Source organism: Rattus norvegicus, chromosome 4 (genome assembly GCF_021556685.1).
Source record: "Rattus norvegicus strain SHRSP/BbbUtx chromosome 4, alternate assembly SHRSP_T2T, whole genome shotgun sequence".
Taxonomy (NCBI): Eukaryota; Metazoa; Chordata; class Mammalia; order Rodentia; family Muridae; genus Rattus; species Rattus norvegicus.
Window position 1 is genome coordinate 119,650,017 of NC_141537.1, and position 24,918 is coordinate 119,674,934.

The window sequence follows — 24,918 nt, forward strand, 5'->3', positions numbered from 1 at the left end:
TATTCCATGTTTTCTAGAGCTTAGGGCGTCAGGTACATATTTTATTTCCTTTTTACAAAAATCATACCTACTAATGTGACTCTAACATGTTTTGAAGTGTGTATAAATACCTTGGACTTGTACACTCCTTGTCTTTTAGCTTCTTTGGGTCCGTGAATTATAGCATGGATATGTAGAAGAATTCCCTTAATTATCTGATTGGCTAATAAAGATGAAAAATAGCTAATCATTGGGAGGAAATGAGGAGGCGGGTTTTCCAGGCAAGACAGGAAGGGGAGGGGAGAGGAGTTGTTTCAGGAGACAGTGAATGGAGGGCTGAGGAAGAGTTGTTGGAAGAATCACAAGGCCTGGAGAAATGGCGAGTACCATGGATTTCATAGCTGGGGAAAAAAGTGGGGTAGAGGCAGATCTGCCCACTATAGGCGTGCAGTTTATAAATATACAACTGAGTCGTGTTTTCCTTGCATGGGCTTATTGGGGTTGGAGATTTACCACAACATGGATATACTGTGTGGCTGCTATTCACTTCTGAGTGCATACCATGCAAGTCCTTTTGGGTCTGGGTTACCTCACTCAGGATGATATTTCCTACTTCCATCCATTTGCCTGCAAATGATGAATATTTTAAGTATCTGGAATAGGCTTTCCAATTTGCCGGCACCTACAGCTCCTGAAACCTTGTGTAAATGTTCAGAGATTACTGAAAGCCCATGGTATGAACTGTTTTACAAACTTAATGAGTCAAACACGCTTTATTATCCTGGCTCACCAATTTCAAGAGGCAATGGATTTAGTGATCTGTATATAAAATTTTTGACAATTTGTGGAAAAATAAGGAAAACAATGATGCTGGTTGGTTACTCCTCACATCTCTGAGTAAACTGACAAATTAAATGGATGAATTCTGTGATAAAATTAACCAACTTCTAGTATCTCAGAATATGTTGAAGGGCAACAGTGAACTCGGTGATAAAAGAGAATGGCTCCAGATGCACATCAAAGTCTCAAGGTTTCTTTTTTTTTAATTTAATACTTAACAATTCTTTGGTTTCCGGGCAAACATCCCCCTCCCCCCTCCCCTTCCTTACGGGTGTTCCCCTCCCAACCCTCCCCCCAGTCTCAAGGTTTCTATGTGCTCCGGAAGTGAGTCTTCTCTCCAGCAGCAACAGGGCTCAAGATGTGGAAAATCAAACTGAAGCCCCCCATTATAGGGTTGACTGAATTACAGTGAAATTCAAGTCCCAGCTTCAGAGGGTGTCAGCAGTTAAAAGGCATTAATGGGTAAAGAGGGGGGTCTTCATGCTGACTTGTTTTGGAGATGTCTTAGTCAGGGTTTGCATTCCTGCAAGAAGCAAGTTGGGGAGGAAAGGGTTTATTCAGCTTACAATTCCACATTGCTGTTCATCACCAAAGGAAGTCAGGACAGGAACTCACACAGGGCAGGAACCTGGAGGCAGGAGCTGATGCAGAGGCCATGGAGGGATGTTTCTTACTGGCTTGCTTCCCCTGGCTTGCTCAGCTTGCTTTCTTACAGAACCCAGGACTACCAGCCCAGGGACGGCACCACCCACAATGGGCTGGGCCTTCCCCCCTTGATCACTAGTTAAGAAAATGCCTTACAGCTGGATCTCATGGAGGCATTTCCTCAAGGAAAGCTCCTTTCTCTGTGATAACTCTAGCTTGTGTCAGTTGACACATAAAACCAGCCAGTACAGGTGATGTGTGGGAGGATCCTATCTATCAAAGTTGAGAACTTTGAACTCTTCAAGGGTTTCTCTCACCTGAGAAAGTCGTCTCTTCACCATCAGCAGAAGATGTACTTCCATCCCCACCCCTAAAACTGCCTTTTCTGCCTTTGACTGAAGAAATAAATCCTTCATTGTCTGCTGAACCAGCAGTGATATCTTGTTCCTGAGTAAGTACAGGGCAGATGTTCCAAGGATATCTTGGAGCCAGGGCCTCATAAGGAGATCTCTGGCATTTTTATGTGCAGGACAACCTCCAGGGCACAAGGAAGACCTTCAAGTATGGCCATATAAGAATATCTCTCTAAAAGCAGGAGAGGTTGTATGCTCAGGACTTCCCTGGAGAAGCTTAGGAGCAGTACTCCTGTGAGAAGGTACAAAAGACTACAAGAAATTTCCTGTAAATTCAATATCTCCAAGTTGTACAAATAGTAAAAGCCCCCAGGCATGCAACACACAGAGGTCAAACCCAAAAGTTAAAGATGGTGAGATGGCGGGGCTGGGGATTTAGCTCAGTGGTAGAGCGCTTACCTAGGAAGCGCAAGGCCCTGGGTTCGTTCCCCAGCTCCGAAAAAAAAGAAAAAAAAAAAAAAAAGATGGTGAGATGGCAATCATAGTGGCTTGGCTTTGCGGAATTCTTATCAAACAGCTGTGTTCCCATTAGATATGGCTGTGCCAGACTAACCCTCTAAAACTGTAAACACACCCCCATTTAAATACTTCCTTATATAAGACTTGCCTTCTTCATGGTGTCTCTTCATAGCATTAGAACAGTAAGACACAAATTTTAAATGATTTATGTATATGAGTGCTCTATCTGCATGTACACCTGCAGGCCAGAAGAGGGCATCAGAACCCATTACAGATGGGTTGAACTCAGGACCTCTGGAAGAGCAGCCAGTGCTCTTAACCGCTGAACCATCTCTCCAGCCCAGTAAGACACAATTTAATTTTTTGACACAGGGAGTACTGACCTATCCTTGTATCTAGTGTAGTCAAGCCTACACCTTCATACACTGAAAGGCACTAGCATGTGTTTGGTTTATTCCTTATATTACAGTTAGGGCGTTACCCTGCCTTCTAAAATTACAGGACGTATCCTACTGATACGTGGGAAGTGGAAACTTAAGGGTTCTTTGCAAAGTTGGCTGGATGGGGTTTTGCTGAGGCAAGACACATGCTGAGTAGAGACCCATAGAGGGCATGTGATGTTTAGAGAGAACAGGCTGGCAGGGTTCAGGGCCTCAGCTCCTCAGCACTGGGCAGGACAGGAGCTGGTGCAGCAGAGCAACAAGAGAGGAGCAGGACGGCAGGGCAGGGGTGAAGTCACAAGATACTGCTGCCTCTCCCCGCCTGTCCTCTTTCCCTCTTTTCTGACATTAGAACTGCTCCACGTTTCCATTTTGGTTTCTATCGCAGACTGTCAATGCCATTTTTTTTCCAGGTCTGAGAACCTGAAGTCACCTTCTACTACAGGTTACAGGGGACAGACAGTGAAGGTCACAGAGACAGTGTAGTGTGTGTCAGCTACTCAGCTGGTGCCTTCGGACCGAGCGACTTTAATGTGCTAGTTTGTTTTAGGGGCATAAAGACTAGTGACTCAATAAACTTCCAAAGGTAATATGAAAAATCTCACATTTGACTCATGTCCCCAAGAGGGCGACTTGAGGACATACATCTGTGAACTTTCTGCCATATCTACAGCAAGAAATTTGGACATGGTGAAGATTCTTACCAGAACACAAGGCATTTCAGATCACAGGTATGGGAAGTTTGGATTCAGTGCCTGTGACCTGTGGGTCGAGACCCTTCTGGCAAAGCTCTATCTTCAAAAATATTTATATTACGATTCACAACAGTAGCAAAATTACAGTAATGAAGTAACAAAATAATTCTGTGGCTGGGATCACCACAATATGAGGGACTGTATTAAAGTGTTCTAACATTAGGACCTTTGAGGACCATTGCCCTAAAGCTTTTTGTAGCCACTGATCTTCCCAGGGATATGCAGTGGGTCTTGTTGGGGACCGTTAGTTCCGGCTCCTGGAGGTGATCCCAGCACTCTGCAGTGCTTAGGTGTTGGGCAGGAATGCACACTGGAGTCACCTATCCCTGCTGTGTATGTATCTGCTTGGCTGTTCTGTGTGCCTGTGTTAATGGTTGGCAGGGTAAGCTGCTCTCATCCTAACACGTCTAAAGAACCAAGCAAAAGGTGTGTATCTTTTGACATTTAGTGTTTTTTACATGTCACTGAATTCAAGTGACCTTGGGGAGGAAAATTGGAGTCTTTGTTTCCAATCGGAATTTAGCTGAGATGGCTAAAACCAACTGTAGAGTTGGTTTGACTAGTCAGTCTTGCTTAGGATACAGAATACACATATCAGCACAGCTACAGAACGGAACTGTAGATGACGGGTTTCAGGGGACAGACAGCGAAGGTGCACCAAGATTAGAGTGAAGCTTTAAATGAAGGCTGGAGACATTCAGTCCATAAAGGGCTAGTCAGGCAAGCATGAGGACCCAAGAGTTCAAGAATTAACGAGGATAATGATAATAAAAACACGTGCAGAGTTATAAGTGCTGATAGCCACAATACTAAGGAGGCAATTACAGGTTGGGTCAACTCCTGGGGCTCACTGGCCAGCCAGCCAGGCCGACTGTGAGAGTTTCAGATTAATTAAAGACCCTTTCCCAGAGAAAATAAGGTAGACCACATTGGAAGTACATACCAAAAAAATCTATGTCTAACCTCCGCTCTCGCTTGCACATATGTACGTGCACGTGATCACACACACACAGGCACAAGTGTGCACACACAGAGCGAAGTAGATTCCTGAGAAAATTGAGACTTAGCTGTTACAGAAGACAGCCATATAGCCACTGAGTACATGGGTAGCATCTGTGTACCACGGCGCCATTATGCTTATGGTTACAGAGGGGAGCACAGATTCTATGCTGTGATGTCGGGCCTGGACTATGTTTTGGTCATCTCTGTGCTGACTATGCTTTTTCTTCCGAGATTTGAAGTGTTAGCCTAAATCCTTTTCTCTTTCTGTATTAGATAGGAAGTGGCATAGAATGCTGCTTTCTGGGAAGATATCAAAACTGTTCTACAAAAACCTTAGAAGGATTTGCCAAAGGGGGCTCTCACACAGCTGGGCTAGTGGGTAGTGAGGAAGAAAGTGTGTATGTGTGTGTGTGTGTGTGTGCGCGCGCGGGCGTGCGCCCTGGTGCAGCATGGTCATCTACAAAGGCTGAAGCCTCTTCAGCAGGAACCGCACCTTTCAAGCCACCACTGGGGTGTGGCCCAGAGGAAGCCTCTGACGACGACTTAGTCCCACATCAGCCACTCAGCCTGGGGGAGTGTGATGAAAACAAGGCCAGGTAAGTTACCACAGGTTCCTGCCTTGGAAAAGCCTTGTGCAGAAGTGGTCCCCAATGCGTCTGGGTCAGCCACACAGCGTGAGACTGGGGCTCACTGGTAAGGCCAGGCAGTGCTGGTGGACATGTGTCTGAAGTCTGGGGCACTGAGCACCACAGAGAAGGCTGCGTCCCCCATCCACGTCCTCAGTCTCCTCTGCTTCCATGGTCCTGCTTATTCTGCTGTGGTGCAGAACCTCGTGTGATGAGTGCTGTCCTTTTGTGTCCTGCCACCCTAATTTATAAAAATGGCCTTTGACTTGAATGAGTCAAAAACTTCATCTTGGATGAGGACAGTCTTCTAACTGTAGTGCTGTCTCAATTAGACACAGGTGAGATGATCAGCCTTGCCTGGCTGTAACCACCAGGCTTCCTGATGATGAGTTAGCCTTCTGCAGCCGTGAGCCTGTGCAGTCAGAAGAGCACACACTGGCAAAATGTGATGAAGGAGCAGGAGCCAGCTGTTCAGTTCCTGTTCATCTGGGAGAAATAATCGGGAGAGGGGTGACTGACTCCAGCTAAGCTGAGGACCTGCCGCTGTGGCTGTGCTGGGCTCAGTGCACATTCGCTTTCACAGTTGGAGTCTCGGGCTGCAGCTTTGCCAGGCTGCATGAGCGCATGATCGCCCTGCAGTTCCAGGGCCTCGAGGGGCTGCCCCGTCCCTACAGCATCGCTCTACTGGGGACATTCTGTGGCAATATGCCTGAGCATCCCCACAGCAGGCTTTCTTCAGGCGGACACTCTGGAATACTGTAGCTTGGCGCAGCCCATGTCTGAAAGGCACAGACCAGGGAAGCCACTTTTGTGAGTCTCAGTCTGAGAATCTGAAGAGACTAGAGAACCACACGCTCACTCCTCAGAGTGAACAGACTTGGATATCTGATGAAGAAAGCTAAAGCAAGCATGTCTATCCCAGGAGACGCAGAGGAAGTGTCTGCTCCACACTGCTTCTCCCAGTGCGGCTCTCAGATGGCTTCACATTGCTGCCTGAGTGAAGGGTGGGCCTTGCCTACCGAGTCTGTGAACCACACATAAGTTTCTTCAGAATCACTTCACAGTCAAATCCAGAAATATCACTCCATCCACTCAAGCTGAGAGCAAAGTCCACAGTCACAGCTCCCAGTCAGCCCTGGCCCGACTTGGAGAAGAAAATTTCTGTCCACTGTGGGTCATTATGGCCCCCAGGAAATTGTGACAAGTTTTCTCATGGCAGGTGAGAGAAGTGTACCTCATAAGACATGTGATTATCCCAGAGCAAGACAGAGGCCCTGATTATTGTCACACGAAGAATGAGGAGAGCTGTTTATGATTCAGGAGGAACTGGGGCTGCTCACTATAGGCTGGATTCATGTAAGCAAATATGTCCTCCCCGAGGGTGGGCCTCCTCCTCTCTGCCTCTTAGAAGCACACTGGCCAAGTCTCTCTCTCAGCAGAGTCAAGCCATTCGATCTCTTTGGTCTCTGAGCACATGTTAGTGATGTGTTCCAACCTTGAGAGCTTTTTGTAAACTTTGTTATTAAAAGCTATTTTTCAAACTTCCAGTTCCTTTTGAATCTGGATGGTGATTGAGAGTCAAGATCATATGTGAACAGGCTATAGAGATCATACCTAAAAGCTGTACATATTAAACATTAAACAAGCCAAGGGCGTTCATTCTAATGACTGCATTTCTCTCTATGGAGCAGCACTTGCCTTTGTGCACATCCAAGCGCTCCCGTGTGCGTATTCTCTTCTTGTTACAGGACCTGAGACTCACACAACAGTCTGGTAGGCCACAACCAGGTGGCTTATTTCTAGATCCGGAGAGATCCCAGTCACCAAACTCAGATCTCGGGAAGGGCCGACCTGTGCACACGGCGTTCTCCTGTGATTCCTTCTTCTCTTTCAATTGTGTAGAAAGATCTTTATTGGTTTGCATGTTGTGCCTGGGGACACAAATGGGACATGACACAGAAAATGAGTGCCTGGTCACAGGAGGCAGAGTGCACTGTGTGCTCCAGGAGGCAAAAACAGGGCACCGTGGGTTTAAGAGCAAGAGGGTCACCCTGAGGTGACTTATGAGGACTTGTGAACGAGAGGGGCCAAAGAAGAGTTTCATGGGGAGGGGTCAGCGGTATGACCCATCAGAGCCATGCTCCCCACTGTCCCACGGGGAAGGAAGAACAGTGGTGCTTTAGAGTAGAGGGACAACTCTTCAGGGACTGCAGGCAGAGCAGTGCTGTGACCAAAGCCAGTGCAGATGTTGAGAGGAAGGAGCTGCAAGGCTGGGTGAGGTGGGGAGGTCAGCGAAGGTTTGGGAGCTGCTAACATGGTATGATGAGAGGGTGATGGCTGAGTGTGGGGGATTGTGGGATTTCAGAGATCCAGGAAATGATAGAAGGTGACAGGCCTGAGACAAGGCAGGCTTGGAGCTGGGCTCGCGGGGATGGCAACGATCCTCTCAGCAGCATGTCAGGGTGTCCAGAGGAGGACGGCCTTTGGAAGGGGGCTTCAGTCCCTGTGTGGAACTTAAGGCACTGTGCAATATCAGATCCGTGGAGCCATTGTTGGCCATTGGAAGCAGGTTCCAGGAAGCCAGGTGAAAGTAGGAGAGGGACCTGGAAGGCTTCCACATGGAGCTAGCCCATGAGGCCAAGGAATGGGGACAACTGACTGCAGGAGAAGTGATTCCCTCATTTGAGGAGGAGGTCTACAAAGACAAGCAGGGAACAGTGGGGGTGACAGAGGACCAAGGCTGCAGAAGAACTGGTTCTGAGTCTCACAAGAGCCACGCAGCAGGGACAGTGGGGAAGGAACTCAGGATGGGACCCAGGGACAGGCTCCAGCAGGAAGAGCCTCAGATCTGCTGATGGAGTTGGGCTCATGGAGAATGTCGGCTTCCTGAGTTTAGGCCATGGTGTGCAGAGAATGCAAGGTTTAAAGGAGTCATAGGATGCTGTGTGCACTGGTACACTCCTGGAATCCTAGCTCAGGAGGGTGACACTGCTGCATGGTGACATTGTTACCAACCTATGCTACACAGGAAGACCCTCTCTCAAGAAAAAAGTCACTGGATGAGAGTTACGGTTATGGGGGAGTCTGTCCGGACTGTCATTCTGAGGCTGCCATCTGGGTGTTGGGAGAGCGATGAGGCTGCGAGGGACAGAGCTGGGCTAACCGTGCTGGCAACTGTGAAATGCTGTGATCATGGTTTGAGTCATTCCTTTCCTTGCTCTTTGTTTTTTCTTTGACTTGACTTTAGTTATGCAAAAGCTCACTGTTTTAAAGTACAGTTACTTGTGAGTGTACAGGGACTGATGTAGTTTGCTGATTCTCTAAGCAGCCATGTGCATACACCACGTAGGGAGGAAACAGGACCCTGCCAGGAACACTTTCCCACTTCCTTCCACTGAGACTGAACCCCCTGCTCCCACCATCCCTTCCTCCATTTCTTTAGAGTTCACCCCCTTAGTGTGCCTCCTGCCATGATGTACCTCAGCACTGCGTGGATCACACCTTGAAATGCAGTGGTTGGGTGTGTAACTTTACACCGCCATGGCTTCCTTGCCCTAACGTCCTCGAGGTTCATCCCCACTCAGCCGTGCAGTTGAGCCAGTGGCGGAGGGGAGGGAAGGGATGAGGGGTAAGAAAGTGTGACAGCAGTGCAGTACCACACCGGGAGGGCAGAGGAGCTCCTCTTCACACAGGGAGAAGTCACACAGGTCCCAAGACTGAAGGTGGGCAGCTGAGGACCCCGAGAGATTGTGGAGCTCATGTTTGGGGTAGTCATGGTAACCCAGGGTGAAGATGGAATCAGAGTCAGACGTTGAGGAGGGAAGCAGCGGGGTTAGAGGTGGAGAGCAAAGGTCGGAATGGTTTAGACATCACGTAGAACATGGATGACTCGAGTCTTGTCCTCAGTGAGGGCCCAGCTAGGAAGAAACTGAGAGAAGCTCAGCTTATTTTGACCGCCATGAATCAGGAGGACAAAGCAGATCGTCCCTTCTTCTCCACCTGGCAGACCAGTGTTTCCCTGGCATGATCTGGGGATCCATGGCGGGGGCCAGTTCATGAAGCTCCCTTGGCCTACCTCCCTTGATGGATCAGGCATGGCTGGCTGGGCTCACTGGGAATTCCTGGCTTCATTGTCTTCACAGACCCATCATCTGATCCATCAATCCCAGACGCCTTCTTGTCCACTGTCAACTTGCACACCCATTTTAGGTATCAAAGGATGATTCCAGAATCCGTTCCAGCCACGTGTTCCTCCAAATACAAACGGTGAGTATGCTGGATTCAGGTCTGGCAAGAACAAGAACAAAATGATCTACAGCTTCAATCTATTGAAGTGCTCAGTGATATTCTCAAAGTGTCTTATGTGGTTGCTATAACAGCCTTCCTGTAAGGTGCATGGTCTAACACCATCTGCTCTGAGAAAATGTGGAGACATCAATACTGGTTATCTAAGCCTCCAAGAAATCCCAACTATTTGGTGCAAATGAAGGGACTTTGAGCACCAGCAGCTGTCCACCAGACACTATCTGAGTGCCATTTATTTATATTATGGATGGCAAGATTATTCTAGAGGGTTTCTAACAGGCCCAAGCATTACAAACACAGTACCAACAGATCTTCCCTCCCCCACTTCCAATTCCTAAAGCTAGCCACCAAGGGCCTTCCCTCATTTGGCCACTTCCTTATGCCTAACTCAAGCCTGAGGCTGACCACCAAGGTCCAGAGATCAAAATTCATTATCTGCTACACTGGCTAACAGGTCCAATCAGGACTTACCAACTCACCTAACCCAGACTTCCCTTTCTGTTCCTTACAAGCCTCTCCTGAAGAGCCACCTGCCGCTGTCCTTGGCCAATCCGGAGACAGCCCATTCCCACCCCTCTGCTTGTCAAATAAAATCTCCTTTGTGCTGAGAATTTGGTGTCTGGGTGTGTTCTGTGCCAATTCCCAGAACCCTTCATTGGAACCTTAACTCAGATGGGTCTGCAGGATTTCCACCCCCAACTCCCATCAAGTTTGTGAACTTTCTAGACAATCCGGAGCCTACTCCCTTCATCCAACAGCGGTCAATTGGTGACTTTCCCATTTCTAAGCATCCTAAATATTCCTCAGGACATGGGCTGATGACCACTATTCATCTGGCATTCCAGCTGTCTTGTGGGGAGTTGGGAGAGTGAACCTTGCCATGGCCTCCTGTTGCCAGGGCAGATCTGCTTCATATTTTGTTCAATTTGGCTTGGTTGGTAATTTTTCCTTCTTTTTGCTTTTGGTGGTCTTTCTGTCAAAATCTAGTGTCTGTCCTTAATCATCCAAAAATCCTGTCAGCAGGTCCCCTAATATCTCCTCAAACCATTGTATTCTTCTCTTGGTGATGGAGTTTAGGTGATAACCCCTCCCTCCCAGAGACCTCCCTATTTACCACTGGAGACCTGGGCTCTTGTCTATGGCTGAGCCTAGTAGCCATGGGATCCACTCCTCAGGCCCCATCAAGTTGCCTCTGGATGCCTCTCATAAGACTTGCAGGTGACTCCAATTCACACCAACATTTCTGGTGCATCTTAGCTCTCAAGAATGGTCCTTCACCCCTAGATGATGCAAGTGGCAGCCGTTTTTAATTTTGTGGGCATGAAGATGGAGGGAGATTCCCTCTTACTACGGTCCCTCGCCTTCCTTCTCCGCACGTTCCGTGTCTCCACCTTCTTCTGTTTTTGTTCCAAGCCTTCTCCTCTCACTTCCTGCCCCCTCACATATTATTGGCCATCAAAACCAAATGTCTGCTATTGAAAAAGTCACAAGCATTTCTCTCTCCAGCATGGAGATAGAGGGAGACAGGGCTTTCAGGGTGTGCCTCTTCTCACCCCAGGCATGCCCAGAACCTTGCATGCAGAGGCCACATCTCGTCAAGGACTCATGTGGACATCTGCACATTTCTGTACATTTTAGTCACTCTGGTCTGTTCCCTTAGACTCTTTGTGGGGAAAATGCAAAAGCACATCAAATATCAGACATCTGTCTGCACTGGGACAAGAAAGAACATCCTCAGTGTAGGTCTTCACCGTCTCTGTGGGTTGACCTAAAGTCTCTAGAGCAGCATAGAGCTACTAAGACAAAAGCTTCAGCTCAGTCTCAGTCATGGTGGCACAGGCCTTTAATCCCAGGAGACAGAGGCAAGCAGATCTCTAAGTTTAAGACCAGCTTGGTACAGAGCATTTCCAAGTAGAAAAAAGCTTAGGTCCAGGTATGGTGGTACATGCCTTTAATCCCAGCATTCAGGAGGCAGAGCCATGCAGATCCTCAAGTTCAAGGTTAGTTTACAGAGCAAGTTACAGGACAGCCAAGCTTAAGCAGTAAAGTATATAATAGAACAAGGGGGTCTTGTTCCAGTTTCCACAAACAGCAGAACTTGGCAGCTTTGGCCATGTGTCTCTGGCGTTAGAGTCAAGAAGAGAAGGGTTTATACAGACAATTGATGCTGTTTGGCTGGAGCTAAGAAATTAGCAGTGATTAAGAAGACACTAGCATCACTGAAGTGAAATCTTCCGGGAATGTTTTCTGAGAGAACAGAGAAGCTGTTTTCCAGAGATAACCAAGGTTGTACCTCATACTGCAGCTGGACTTGGTAAAGTTTTGAAGGCATAAAGGGGTCATGGAGAGCAGCTGAGGCTTGGAACTGTGAGAGGCCAGGAAAGGCCACTGGTGAAGGTGTAGCCTCAGTTGCAGTTAACAGCCCAAGACTGAAGGGGTCATGCAAAGAAGTTGAGGATTGGTACCATGAAGAGAGCTTATAAGAGGCTATTGTTGAAGCCTAGTTGCAGTGGAGGACTCCAGCATATTGGAGATGCCAGTACCATGGGATGACCACCAAGAACAGCAGCAGCAGTGGAGTGGATCAACCTGAGCCTGGAATGCTACAGAGGGCAGAGCTGGAGAAGTGACCCCAAGCCCTTTGGAGGAGCCTGAAGGATCACCTGTGGATCAAGAAGTTGTGAAGCTGAAGTTGCCTTGGGAATCCCAGAGCCATGGGGTACTTGCCAAAGAAAGCCGCTAAGCAGGCCAAGACGACGAAGCTTATCACAGTCAACGAAGATGAAAGGAGTAGGAAATTGGAAAAGCCCTTTACGTCAGACATGGAGATGCAGAGTTTGGAGTTTGCCCAGCTGGTGTTTAGTCTTGCTTTGGTCCAATATTCCCTCACAATGGCATTTTGGAACAGTAATGTATATCCTGTGATACTGGAGGTACGTGATCTGCTTTTGATTTTCTATGGGATTACAGTTAAGAGAGTGCATGAATCTCAGAAGAGACTTTGAACTTTGGGTTTTTAAACATTGTTGAGACTCATATAGATTCATGTGTTTGAACAAACCTGTGGGGGCCAGGGAGTACAATGCGGTAGTGGGGCCATGACCCTATTAGTAGGCGTGGCCTTGCTGGAGGAAGTGTGTCACGGTGGGGATGGGCTTTGAGATCTCCTCCTATGCTCAGGTTTTGTCCACCTACCATGACAATGGACTGATCCTCTGAAACTGTAAACTAGCCCCGATGAAATGTTCATAAGAGTTGCCACGGTCATGATGTCTGAAGCAATGAATCCAAACTAAGACGAAATAAGTCACCACTGATGCCAGACTTAGAAAGCCGGGTGCTCCTCATTGTGTCTATGAGCCTGTGCAGTGAGCAATCTCCACACTTCCAGATACAGGTGAGAGAGCCACTCTTCTCCAGTTCTGAGGCTGTGTACTGGGGCAATCTGCTCGCTTGTAAAATACAGTGGAAGTCCAGGAGAAAATGCTCAGTTCTGCTAAGAATAAATATAAAAGGAGTGGCTGGTCCAAAAGGAGCTCTGTCCACTATGACTTTTGTGGGTCAGTCTACCAGATGCTCTCCCAGGCCATCTCAGGACTGCAGTTTTCATGTGATTCTACAGTTACAGGTTCTCAAGGAGCTGCCGTACTCCACACTTTGCCTTAGGGGAGAGCCTCTGTGGAGGCCTGCTCTTGAGAAAAGTTTCTCTGTTATGTTCCCTGTTGACCTCAGCATCCTTTGAATCTAAGTGAAGCTCCTGAGGACCTCTTAGGAGAACTGGTCCATGTGGCAGGGCATTTCCACAACAGGCTTTCTACAAGGTAGAAACGCTGAAATAATGGTGCTTGTCTGAAAAACACAGAACAGGGGAGCTACTTGTGTGAGTCTCAGGCTGAAGCCTGAGGAGACCTGAGGATGTAGGAACACAAGTTCACAACCAGAGTCCACAGCCTAGCAGGCCTGGAATCAAAAGACAGAGAAAGAACGTGCATGTCCCAGGGGAGACACAGAAAAATCTCATTTTTTCCCCTGTTTTCCCCACGTAGCTCCTGCTAGCTGCATGCTGTCCACTTGTGTTGAGAGAGGACCTTGACCATAGAGTCCAGGTACCCACATATGAGTTTCCTTAGAAATACCTCATGGTTATATCTAGAAATGTCCACCCAGTCATGTTGACACTAAATTCCATGATCATGACCTCTAGACAGCTGTGGCCAGATGTTGGAGAAGAGACCTAATGTCATTGGACAAGAGAGTATCACTTGAGGAACCCAATGACTTAGCATTTTCTCATGTTCTTATTTTAAATGGACTTTTAAATTAACTTGTGGCTTTAAGGAAATATTGTTCTGCCCGTGAAGTGTTCCATCAGCATAAACATGGCATGCACACCTTTCTTCTCTGTACGTACAACAGAGAAAATTAAAGGCCACGATTGCAGGCAGGACATAGGGATGATGGTTGGATTGCCTCTCCACAATGGGGTAGGAAAGATTATGTCTGGAGTGCAGGGGATCCTTTGGGGCACCTCTTGGTGCTGCCATGCCCTGAGATTAAAGTCAATTGGAAACTACTATGACCTAATCCAGGCAGGAGGACAAAGGACGCAGAGGGATGCTTCAGGAATGAAGGTAGGGATCACTCCTCCAGGAAAAGAGCCAAGATGTGCTGAGGGGCTTGCAGAGGGTGGAGGTAATACGGACTGGGTAGTAGGGGAAGGGAGTTAGAAATACCAGCTGGGGGCACTGACCAGTTGCAGGAATGAGGATTATAATTGACAGGCACCTTATTTGGTTAAGATGTGTTTGTGCAGATGTTTGTGTTTTCTTCACTTGATTTCTTTGTCGTGTCATGTAACATCAATTAAGAGACTGCCAGTGATTATCTTACTTGAGACACTAAAAGAATGTCCTTCAATGGACATTGTCCCCTATTCTAAATTTGTAATGTACTATGGTCATACAAGGTATAGTTATATCATGTTAGGTATAATTATGTCCTGGCTGCTATTTTCATTTGGAAGTAGGACATAAGGGGATATGATTGTGTGTCAAGTTGACACTTGTAATGGCACTTCTTGGTTGTCAAGTTGATTACATCTGGAATTAACTAAAACTTAAATGGATGGGCACACTGGTGATGGACTGAAAGGAGAATTATACGAATTCTAGGTTTAGAGATACAAAATTAAAAGAATAAACCCCAAAAGGCCACAGACCCTGGGCTAAGCCCTGCAGCCAGGACTAACAGGCCATAAAGATAAAGGAGCACAGGAAACACTGTCCAGACAGGACTGGCAAGCCATAAAGAAAAGGAATGCAGGAACCAGCCTGAGTTAATGGGACTGATTCATGGGACGTCTGGCAGGAAGACATCTCCCCCCAGCTCACTCAGGGCCATATTTCAACTAGGTGTCCTCCAGACCCTGATAAGCCCCTGACTTCTAGCACGTACTCTTTCTGCTTTGTTCTCACTGCTATGTTTGAATGAGCCAATTGTATGTAACCCCTAGCCTTCTCTATATAACCCTCTGACTTTTGAGTTTCGTGGTCGACACCTCTGTCTCCTGCGTGGGATACGTGTCGGCCCGGAGATCTCTGTAATAGGTCTCCGTAATAAACCTCGCCTTTGCTTATTACATCCAAAATGGTCTCTCTGTGTCTGGGGTCCTCGATTTCCCAAGACTTGAGTAAGGGTCTCTCTGCGTGGGATCTTTCAGGACATCTTCTTAATTACTTTGACAAGGAAGACACAATTCAAATCCAAATCTTTGAAGTGGGAATATACACCATACCTCAGATCTTTTGAGATGCAAAGACCCACCTCTCATCTAAGCCACATCTGCTGCCATCTTTATAAAGGACACGGAAGGAGGAAGCTCTCTTTCCTCCTGTTCCATCTTGCCTTGTCTAGAAAGTCCTTTACAAGCATTAGAGCCTACGTCTTCAAGATTCCAATGCTCGCCGAAAACCACCTGAGACCTCCAGCCTGGTGGACCACATTGTTGGACTGGCTGGAACACAGCCAGAAAGCCATTCTAATAAATATACACACACACACACACACACATACACACACACACGCATGCACTGATTCTATATGTTCTGTTCTTCTAGAGGAACTAGACTAGTGTGTGTTGCTTGTGTCCCACACCTAAATGTTTTGAATATCAACATTAAAACTGTCCCATTATGTACACCTTAGAACCTAAACTATCTTTATAAGTGGCCATTCTTCCTCACACTTTGACTTTTCAATGGATTTCCTGTAGTAAACTCCCTTTTCGGGTTCAGAGAGTACTTGTCCTACATATGTTTCTAGTGTTGTCAAGCCTATGCATTCACACACTGAAAGACCTCAGCACAAATTTAGTGTAGTCCTGATGTTACAGTTAGGGCATTACCCTGATGTCTTTCCTAGGTCTACGTGAAGGAAGATCCTATTGACATGTGAGTTTCGTTTCTGGTAGTAATGTCTCACAGTCATTTTACTGTAAGAAGGGTAAGGGAGTAATGACCTGGTTGAGAACGTCCTACAAGGGGAATTTAGATGTCTAAAAGAATTCTGAACTTTCGCTTACCTTTCAGAAAAGAATTTTGAAAACAGCAAATGAGTCCCAGGTGTCGCTGTCCACCAGAGCTAAGTTTTGACCTGTTACATGGAGTATGGTTAGCTTAGTTGCATGTTACCCTTCTTCTCTTCAGAGAATGAAGGCGGCTTTAAGTGGAAGCCAAGTCCACATGGCACGTCCTGTCTCTCTGCTCTGCCTTTTGCTGTTCAACCTCTACTCCTCCTCCTAATTACTACCTCTATTTTCCTTCTCCCCATTCCCACACCTGAAACAGATACAAGGCAGCAGTCTCCACCAATAAGCAATGCCCCAAACTGGGAATGGACAGACCTTCTGTATCCCTGACAAAATTCAGCCTGGCTTCAAATACTAAGGCGACATAAGCGGCAAGGAAGCAGAACAGGGATTATATCTGAAGGAGGTTGGGTCATGTGGAATGATTCTGTGCATGAAAAGGTAAGGGAACCCTGTGTTTTCTATACCAACCATTAATGTTAAGGAAAACATGATAGAACACACTAGCTAAAGTGCTCAAATTCAACACTTACACCTCAGTGTTTTCATCCTTCACACAACTGATATCAACTCCATTAGGAGAAAGCCCCACGTTCTTATGTGATTAGGCAACCTGAACCTCAGTCATGCCAGGCTTGAGGGTGGGGAGTCTGAGATGAGCGGGCTTTTTTGTTTTTAATAGTTTTTAAGGTCTTTGTTCTGTCTCCCCACTCTAGTCCAGATTTTAAGAGTTCTCTATATTTAGGGTTTCTTGTGTAAAAAAAAAAAATGCCTTGGAGGAAAATGAGAGTAGATAATTGGACAGATGTCGGGCTCTTTTGAGCTACAGTCAGGCAAGTTCTGTACTGGGATACTGAAGCCCGAGGGAAGCTGCCAGACCCCAAGGATATCCAGGAGATAAACGAGTGAAGTCTAGGGAGCGAGGACAGTAGCGTTGTGTCTGCTTCTGTGTATCGCTCATTTGTGAATCTAAAAGGAAGTGCTAACCGAAGCCTGGGAAGGGGGTTTTAGGTATTTGTTTAGATATAAAACTAAGGACTTGGATTCTGGAACCGGTAGAGCCCAGTCTGGCCACACCAGCTTCAGCGACTCCTTATTTATGAAGATAAAACTACAGGCTTTGGAAATCTCAGGAAGGAAACAAGCAGACAGTTGCAAGAAGTAAAGCGCCAACACCTGTAAGCAAAGTAGCAAAATCATCCGGTGGCAAGGACAGCAGAAACTCCCTCAAGTGACTCCCTCTACCTTCAACGTCCTGGAAGTGACAGAACATCTCCAGCTGGTACCTAGGGCAGGGTGTCTTCAAGTCAGACCGGACCTCTCACACCATCAGCACCCCCTACGCCTCACCCCCCTAAAAAAAAACCGACCTGAAGACTGTTGGGCGCGAGCCTTCCGTATGCGCGTGCGCATTGGCCTGCACTGAGGACGGTGAAAAACCCGCAGGAGAGCGTCACTCTCCAACTGTAGTTTGTATCCGCCGCGCCCTCTGCAGTTTGAGGCAGGTAGTGCGGATGTGCTAGGTGGCTCTTCCACCTCAGAACTTCAATTTTCTCAGACCAGGAACAAAAGTTCAATTCTCCTCCCGCACTGCCCCACATGTTTCCGTGTTCTTTATGTACATTTTGAACATTGTTCATAGTATTTACTTTCACACATGTATGTTCTCTTTCCTGACAAAGGAAACATACATTTTGAAGCATGTCCCCACATGATGTGCATATATACACATAGATGTATATATGCATATATTCATATTCTTGTTATAAAGGTCTCAGAGAAGTTCACCCATTTTATGGTCAGTGTAACTAAAAGTGACGCCATTTATTTAACTTCAATTTTGCAGGCATATTTCTTTTTTTCTTTTTTTCTTTTTTTCTTTTTTTCCGGAGCTGGGGACCGAACCCAGGGCCTTGCGCTTGCTAGGCAAGCGCTCTACCACTTAGCTAAATCCCCAACCCCTGCAGGCATATTTCTGTCTGCAAAATTGGGAGGTGTTTGTGTCGGTTTGGTTGGGGTTTTCATCTTCTCTTATAGAAAATGCTCCGCCTTGAACATCATGAGAGGTGAACATGAATGTTTTTAACAATCTCACTGAACAGTCAAAAATGGTATTAAACCACCCTTCTTCTATTCTGTTGAGAGCTAGTTTCACTGTTTTCACAAACCGGGCGCCGGTGAGAGTTGTGCATTGTAGGGTAAAAGGAGCAGGGAAACCTCTGCCATCTCTCCGCCAGAGCAGCCCTTCCCGCTGCTACACTTGTACTGGGGAAACGTTCCCCACTGGAGCAGAGCTGTAATGTGTGTTTGCTGTGACTGTCTGATGCCTTGCTTCCCCTAGTGGTCTGAGCCGCAGTAGGACGCTACCTCTCACCTCCAGTCCACCCACAACAGACTCACTTCCAGCTCACCTATGACTCAGTACCCATCCACCAGCTGCAGTTAGGTAAGCTTCCCCCTTTATTTGGTGTAGATATTTCCCTGAGTCCAACAAAGTGACCACTGGGTGTCCAGCACCTCTCTGGTACTCTTGCAGGCAGAGGTAACCCCAGCCACTGTCTTTAAGGCTATGGCTGGCCCTCTTCACCTGCTGCTACCCCACCACCCTTAGGGCTGCGGTCCTGCAGCTTCTTTAGGCCCCACTGGCCTGTTGCACCCCTCCCTGCTCTCCTCTCCCACTTTCACATCGGAACTGCCCGTAAACCCCACAGCCTCTAGGCCCTCTAGGCCCTCATGGCTTTTGCGACTCCATTCCCCAACCCTTTCCTATGGATGAGACCCTATTCAGTTTTAGCCTTTGCCTTCTGGCCTCTAAGAAGACCTGGTACCAGGCCCTGAGTCTCCTGTGGCTGGCAGGCTAAGCTCCTGACCCCCGGTTGAGTGTGGTGACGACCCACAGAGTGGGTTGGTCCTCTTTCAGTCCTCCCTGAGTCCTGGGGACACCCGCATTGACATTTTCCTTCCTCTCTCCTAGCCATGGGAATGGTGTCTTCCATATTTTCTCATTCTCCCTTGGGATGCCTCTAGAAAATCTCCAGCCTCTACACCTTGCACCTGACCTGAAAGGACCTAAATTTATTCACTTTTACAATGGAACTTGACCTTAATATCCCTTAGATAATCAATCCAAATGGCTGCCTAATGGCACCCTAGATCCTAATATTATTTAGGACCTTTACAAATACTGCAAGCAATCAGGGAAATGGAAAGAGATTCCCCATTCCCTACGTCCCAGCTTTGTCTTATTCCTGCTCTAAGCCCTGACCCCTTCCCCCACCTAACTCTTCCTAGCTATGAAACCACAACCATTACTTTGTATCAGGCTAGTGAGCCCCTCCCCTATTGGTCTAAACCCACAGCTCTTTCTCTTCCAGCTCCCCCCCCCCAGTCTCTCCTTCTTCCTTTCCAGTGCCACCCTCATCAAATCTCCCAGCACTTCCTTTCAGCCCACAACAGCGCTTAGGCCCTCCCTCCACTATTGTTCCTGCTCTGTCATGGACTCCCTTAGCTCCCATACCCAACCTAACCTGGTCCCAGTTCTTCCTTTGTGGGAGGTGGGGTTGCCATAGTGGATGTTATGGTCAGGGCATGCGTCTCTTTTTTATTAAGTGATCTCTCTCAGGTAGAGGAGAGATTGGGGTCTCACGTCACTAATCCCTCCACTTTCATTAAAGAGCCCCAGTGTTATCACACAACCTTACAATCTCACCTTCCATGACATTTACAGGATTCTCACCAGCAACCTTCTCTCCCTTGAGCACAGACAAGTCTGGGTCAGACTAGAACGCATATGGACAAAATTCACCGAACTAATGCTGCCCCCTCAGTCTGGGCTGACACAGTACCCTGCAAGGATTTTGAATGGAATGACAATATTCCAGGGGGCATTCTAGCTAGAGACCAACTTATAAATTGCCTGTTGGCCAGTCTCTACAAGGCCACTTTTTTAAAATTACAAAAACAACAACAACAAGAACAAAACACCCAAACGAGCACCAAGAGGTCATCCAGGACAAATACGAAAACCCATCTTAATTTTTAGACCACCTTACAAAGGCCTTCTTACAGTATACCAATCTGGATCCTGAGATTCCAGATAATCAACTCCTTACAACCTATTCCAGAGTTTTCCCTGACGTTGGGGCCAAACTTAAACATCTAGAGAAAGGCCCATCTTCTTTGACCTCACCCATTGTCTTACTAGATTCTCTCAATTTGCTGCTTGTTAATTGCTCTAAGCTAAATGTCTCTACCACAAAAATCCCCTCAATGACAGGCCACCCTGGAAAGCTTTGTCCCCTACCCCCCACCATAAACCCTGTACAAACCCTCCTTTTGCTCAGCGGCCTGCTGCTTCTCCCTTGAGCAGAGGCGTACACCTGATTTCCCCCTCCCAGTAAATCTCTTGTGTGAGGTTTGTTGTGCAGTGTGACTTTGTGGTGTTCCTTGGTTCCCGATTGCCAGCTGTACCACTTTCACTGGGGAAATTTTCCCCTGCAGGAACAGAGCTGTAACGTTTTCAATGGGGAAACCTTCCCCTCTTGGAGCAGAGATGTAACGCTTACATGTATAGCGTGGTTTTATGTTTTAGTAAACACAGAAAACAGAGAGGGACTCAAGGGCAAGACTTCTACAGCGCTGAGTAGAGGGTCTGTGTCTCCTAGGAAGTCTCTGAGTTCACCTATCGTGGAACTAAAGGACAGGACATCTGAAGTCAGAGTAGTGGACTAAGTCCCGGGGAAGACTGTAGAAAATCGTGGTCACCACTAATAAAAATCTTTGACTTAGTTCATAATTTCTGAAAGTACCTCACAACACTCATAGTGATAACCCACTGCCCAGACTGAAGGGAAACTCACAGTTATAACCCACTGCCCAGACTGAAGGGAAACTCACAGTTATAACCCACTGCCCAGACTGAAGGGAAACTCACAGTTATAACCCACTGCCCAGACTGAAGGGAAACTCACAGTTATAACCCACTGCCCAGACTGAAGGGAAACTCACAGTGATAATCCACTGCACAGACTGAAGGGACACTCACAGTGATAACCCACTGCACAGACTGAAGGGACACTCACAGTGATAATCCACTGCACAGACTGAAGGGACACTCACAGTGATAACCCACTGCACAGACTGAAGGGACACTCACAATTATTTTTTAAACATGAGTGAATAAATGGGCATGTGGCTGGTAGTTAAACTTTGGGTGACAGCCATATTTCAACCCACATGTATTTTTAATCTTGAAAATTCAACCACAATGAAAAACAGATCAATATACATTGCTAATTGGAAAGGTAAAAGGCATAAGTGAACAGAACAAGGTTTGTTTGCCATTGAAGAGACTGTAAACATATATTAGGCACATTCCAAATTGACATTAACTTATGAAATAATTCTTTGAAATGTATAGAAAATAGTATGTGGCCCCAAGAAGACATGGGCACAAAATATGCAAATGTGGTGTGAGTTTATCAGTCATCTAAAACCCCAAATGGATCTTTTACATCAAGTCTTCCAGAACACATAAAGCTAATTTGAGAACATGCTCACACTAAATCGACCCAAGAAAATCCAGACTTTTTTGATGGACTGATAAATAAAAATCACCACAGAACACTATCAAATGGATTTCAAAGAAACATCAAAACAGTAATTTCATATGCTGAAGATGGATTCATTCCAGAGATGAAATTTCAGTATGCCCAAGCCAATGAACATAATACATCAAAGAAATGATGTTTTAGATGTATCATAATAAATGTGTATATATTTATATATAGTTTGCACCACACTGCTGATCCTAACAATAAGTAAAACCTAATAAAATCTCTGCTTTCCTTTGTAAAACATATAATTCATTATTTTTGTTTATTTCTGTAACTTCATTGTGTAGTCTTTAAAATCAGATGATTTCACCTTATTTCTGTGTGTCTGTGGATTTGTGCATGTGGGTTCAGCGCCTGCTGTGGTTAGAAGAGGTGGTTGGAGGCCCTAGATCTGGGTCACTTGTTGAGCACCGCCTGCTCCCCAAAGAGCAGTGGGTGCTGTTACTGTGCGGTCTCTGCAGCCCCACTGTGCAGCCTCAGGCATCAAATGCAGATAGGGTTTCCAGACGACTGTGGGGAAGAACAGATCTGTTCACCAAGCTCTGGTTTGGATGTAATGTTTAGGTACCAGGGTATTAAATAGAGATTACACACACACACACACACACACACACACACACACACACACACACACACACAAAGCCTGGAACACCAGTGCCAAGATTCCCAATATAAGGAACCCTTCCAAACCTGGCTATGGTGAAACACATCTGTAATGCTGCAGCAGGAGGATCATCAGTTTGAGGCCAGACCAGGTACATAGCCATTCTGTGTCAGGTTTCTAAATCCTACAAGTGCCTGTCAAGTCTGAGCATCCCCTCAGGAACTATTAGGTCACCTTATGACTCCAACACTACAGTGAAGTCAAGGATCCCTTTTCATAAAGAATATTTCACGAGTGACTCTGGAAAATATGTGCAGAGATAATGGGGAGACACTAAGACCATGGGGGGACTGGATGGGGGTGGCGGGTCCCGGACCCATTGCCATGCTGTCATTGACCTCACCTCTAGGCTGAGGACTATCGGCCTTCAGTGAGCTTCTTACACCAGAGGCTTGTGTATGGGGATGTGGGTCAGCTGAGAGAGTGCTCCTGTTTCAAGCACTAGAGCCGGGCTTCAGTTCCTAGCACTACTGAACTCTGTCCTGGTGTTTGCCTGCACTGTGAGCTAGTGGCAGGAGCATAAGTTCAGGATCCTCCAGGGCTGCCTAGGTTACGTGGTCTAGCCTGGGTCACATGAGTCTCTCTTTTGGTATACTATATAAAGTATGTGTTGTTTCAAAAGGGAGTTTTCCATGCCTTAACCACATTTCCTTTTTTCTAGTTGCAGGACTGCGGCCATGTCCCCACCCTGAGCAGCATGGGGACCGTCTCAGCTTTGTGATGAGTGGAATCCCACACACCTTCATCAGTGTGTGTGTGTGTGCGTGTGCGTGTGCGTGTGCGTGTGCGTGTGTGTGTGTGTGTGTGCGTGTGTGTGCGCGTGTGTGCAGACTTTGTGTGTATGTGAGTTTGGTGTATGTGTGTGTGGGGGATAGTGTAGATATCTATGTATATGTCCAACCTATGTCATATGTGTCACATCTGTGTCATGTATGTTCACTGGTGTGTATGAATGGCACATGTGCTCATTCACAGAGTCCAGGAAGACACTTATTGTCCTCTATTGATGAACCTTACTTCAGAGTAGAACAGGGTGTTAGGAGCTCATAGCAACTTGAAGTTGATATTGGTAGATGGTATTTTTGCTAAGAGGTTAAGATGGGATTTTGTGTCTGGGAACCAGTAAGGACCTAAGGGCCCAGTGCACCCACTGCTGGGCTGCCTTGTCTGCCTCAGGATGCCTGAGGATGCTCGCAACCAACTGAAGAAGGACAGAGGACTCAATAGATCCCAGACATCGACCATAGTCTGACTCTGCTCAGAGGGTTTCTGTGAGAGACAAAGTCTTACCTAAAAAGTAAGGCGCAGAACTTAAAGCCAACTGACAAACACGTAAAGTGAAGTTCCTGACTCAGGTGAGCTTCACTGATGTTCCACAAACCGCAGTTTCAGGATGGCGTCTCCATAGGTAAGATGCTTGACAGTAGCCCGGTACCCCAGCACCACGGAAACTAGGAAAGAGATCAGTGTTTGTCAGAGAATATCCTGTTGATGGGTATGCTCTGCTGGGCTCCCAGAAGAACCTTTGAGGATGCTGTTTGGGGCTTAAGCCCTTAAAGTGTTGACCTTTGCACTTTGGTGATCATGGACTGACTATTGAAGCTCCAGAGTATCACAGGTATGATAAGGATTTCCGGAACAGAGGGGACCCCCTCACAAGCTCTGTGAGACAAGAGGACTGCAGCTCTGTGGTCTGCATCAGGGTTGTCTTATGTAAAACTGCATGAGGCAGCCCTCCTCCCCTCCTCGAACTCCACATCAGCCCTTCAGATTGTCCAGTCCTGCAACCATGTTGTCCTGATGACCATCATCCTGACTGAGCACTGTGACCGCTGATCACAACACAGTACACCATGAAAATCTGTGTGGCCTAGAGAGGGTCTGCTTCCTGAACATGTTTCCCGGAAGTCTGGGGTTGCTTTGAAGTTGTAACGACCTCACTGCTGAAGGCAGTGCTTGCTTCCGCCCAGCAACAAAGTTGGTGCCCTGCAAGGGGATGACGACAAATTCAGTGTCAGCGGCGGACTACAGTAAGAAGCTCACTGTGGGCTCTGAGTGGGTGCAGTCTCTTCACCGCTTCTGCTAATGACAGCCCTGCCTAGAAGTGAAGCTGCCCAGAACACAGCCATTCTCCATAAAGTTCACAGAAACTCTTATTTACTAAGTGTACTTTGAAACAGACTCGCAGTTTCTTAACAACGCCATCTAATTCTACAATAAAAGTTGCCTGGTGTGTTGTGCTCCTGAGTCTTCGCTCTGATCCGGCGTCATAGACATTAACTGAGAGGTGTGATTGACAGCAGTGAGGATTAGCGAGGTGTTGGGGGCGACCTTGTCCTAGTTGCTCATCTATTTCCCCTTACCTCATTTTCCCCTTTTCTGTCTTTATTGTCTTTGTTGTTTATTGTGACTGGATCTCAATGTGAAGCAATTTCTGGCCTGCAGCTAGCTAGCACAGGCTGGCCTGGAACTTAACAAAGATTCACTTGCTCCTGCCTCCCAAGACTGGGATTAAAGACTTTTAATTACTATGGTTATAAATTTTAAACTTTATCCTTGATATCGTATAACGATTCTTGATAATATTTA

At 46.8% G+C, this 24,918-nt stretch overlaps 2 long non-coding RNA genes across 3 annotated transcripts; one reads left to right on the forward strand and one right to left on the reverse strand.

Moving 5' to 3' along the window:
- Positions 1 to 1,591: 1,591 nt before the first annotated feature.
- On the reverse strand, positions 1,592 to 17,433 carry LOC102549328 (uncharacterized). The gene is given in 3 exon segments (NR_185101.1): positions 1,592 to 7,090; positions 9,235 to 9,446; positions 17,296 to 17,433. It is a non-coding gene; the product is annotated as an uncharacterized LOC102549328 (long non-coding RNA).
- LOC148006310 (uncharacterized) lies at positions 13,882 to 24,573 on the forward strand. Of its 2 annotated transcripts, XR_015686732.1 has the most exons (4): positions 13,882 to 14,095; positions 16,310 to 16,491; positions 18,392 to 18,496; positions 22,991 to 24,573. It is a non-coding gene; the product is annotated as an uncharacterized LOC148006310 (long non-coding RNA). The 2 variants fall into 2 exon arrangements; XR_015686733.1 differs by lacking the exons at positions 13,882 to 14,095; positions 16,310 to 16,491 and adding an exon at positions 17,470 to 17,555.
- Positions 24,574 to 24,918: the final 345 nt, after the last annotated feature.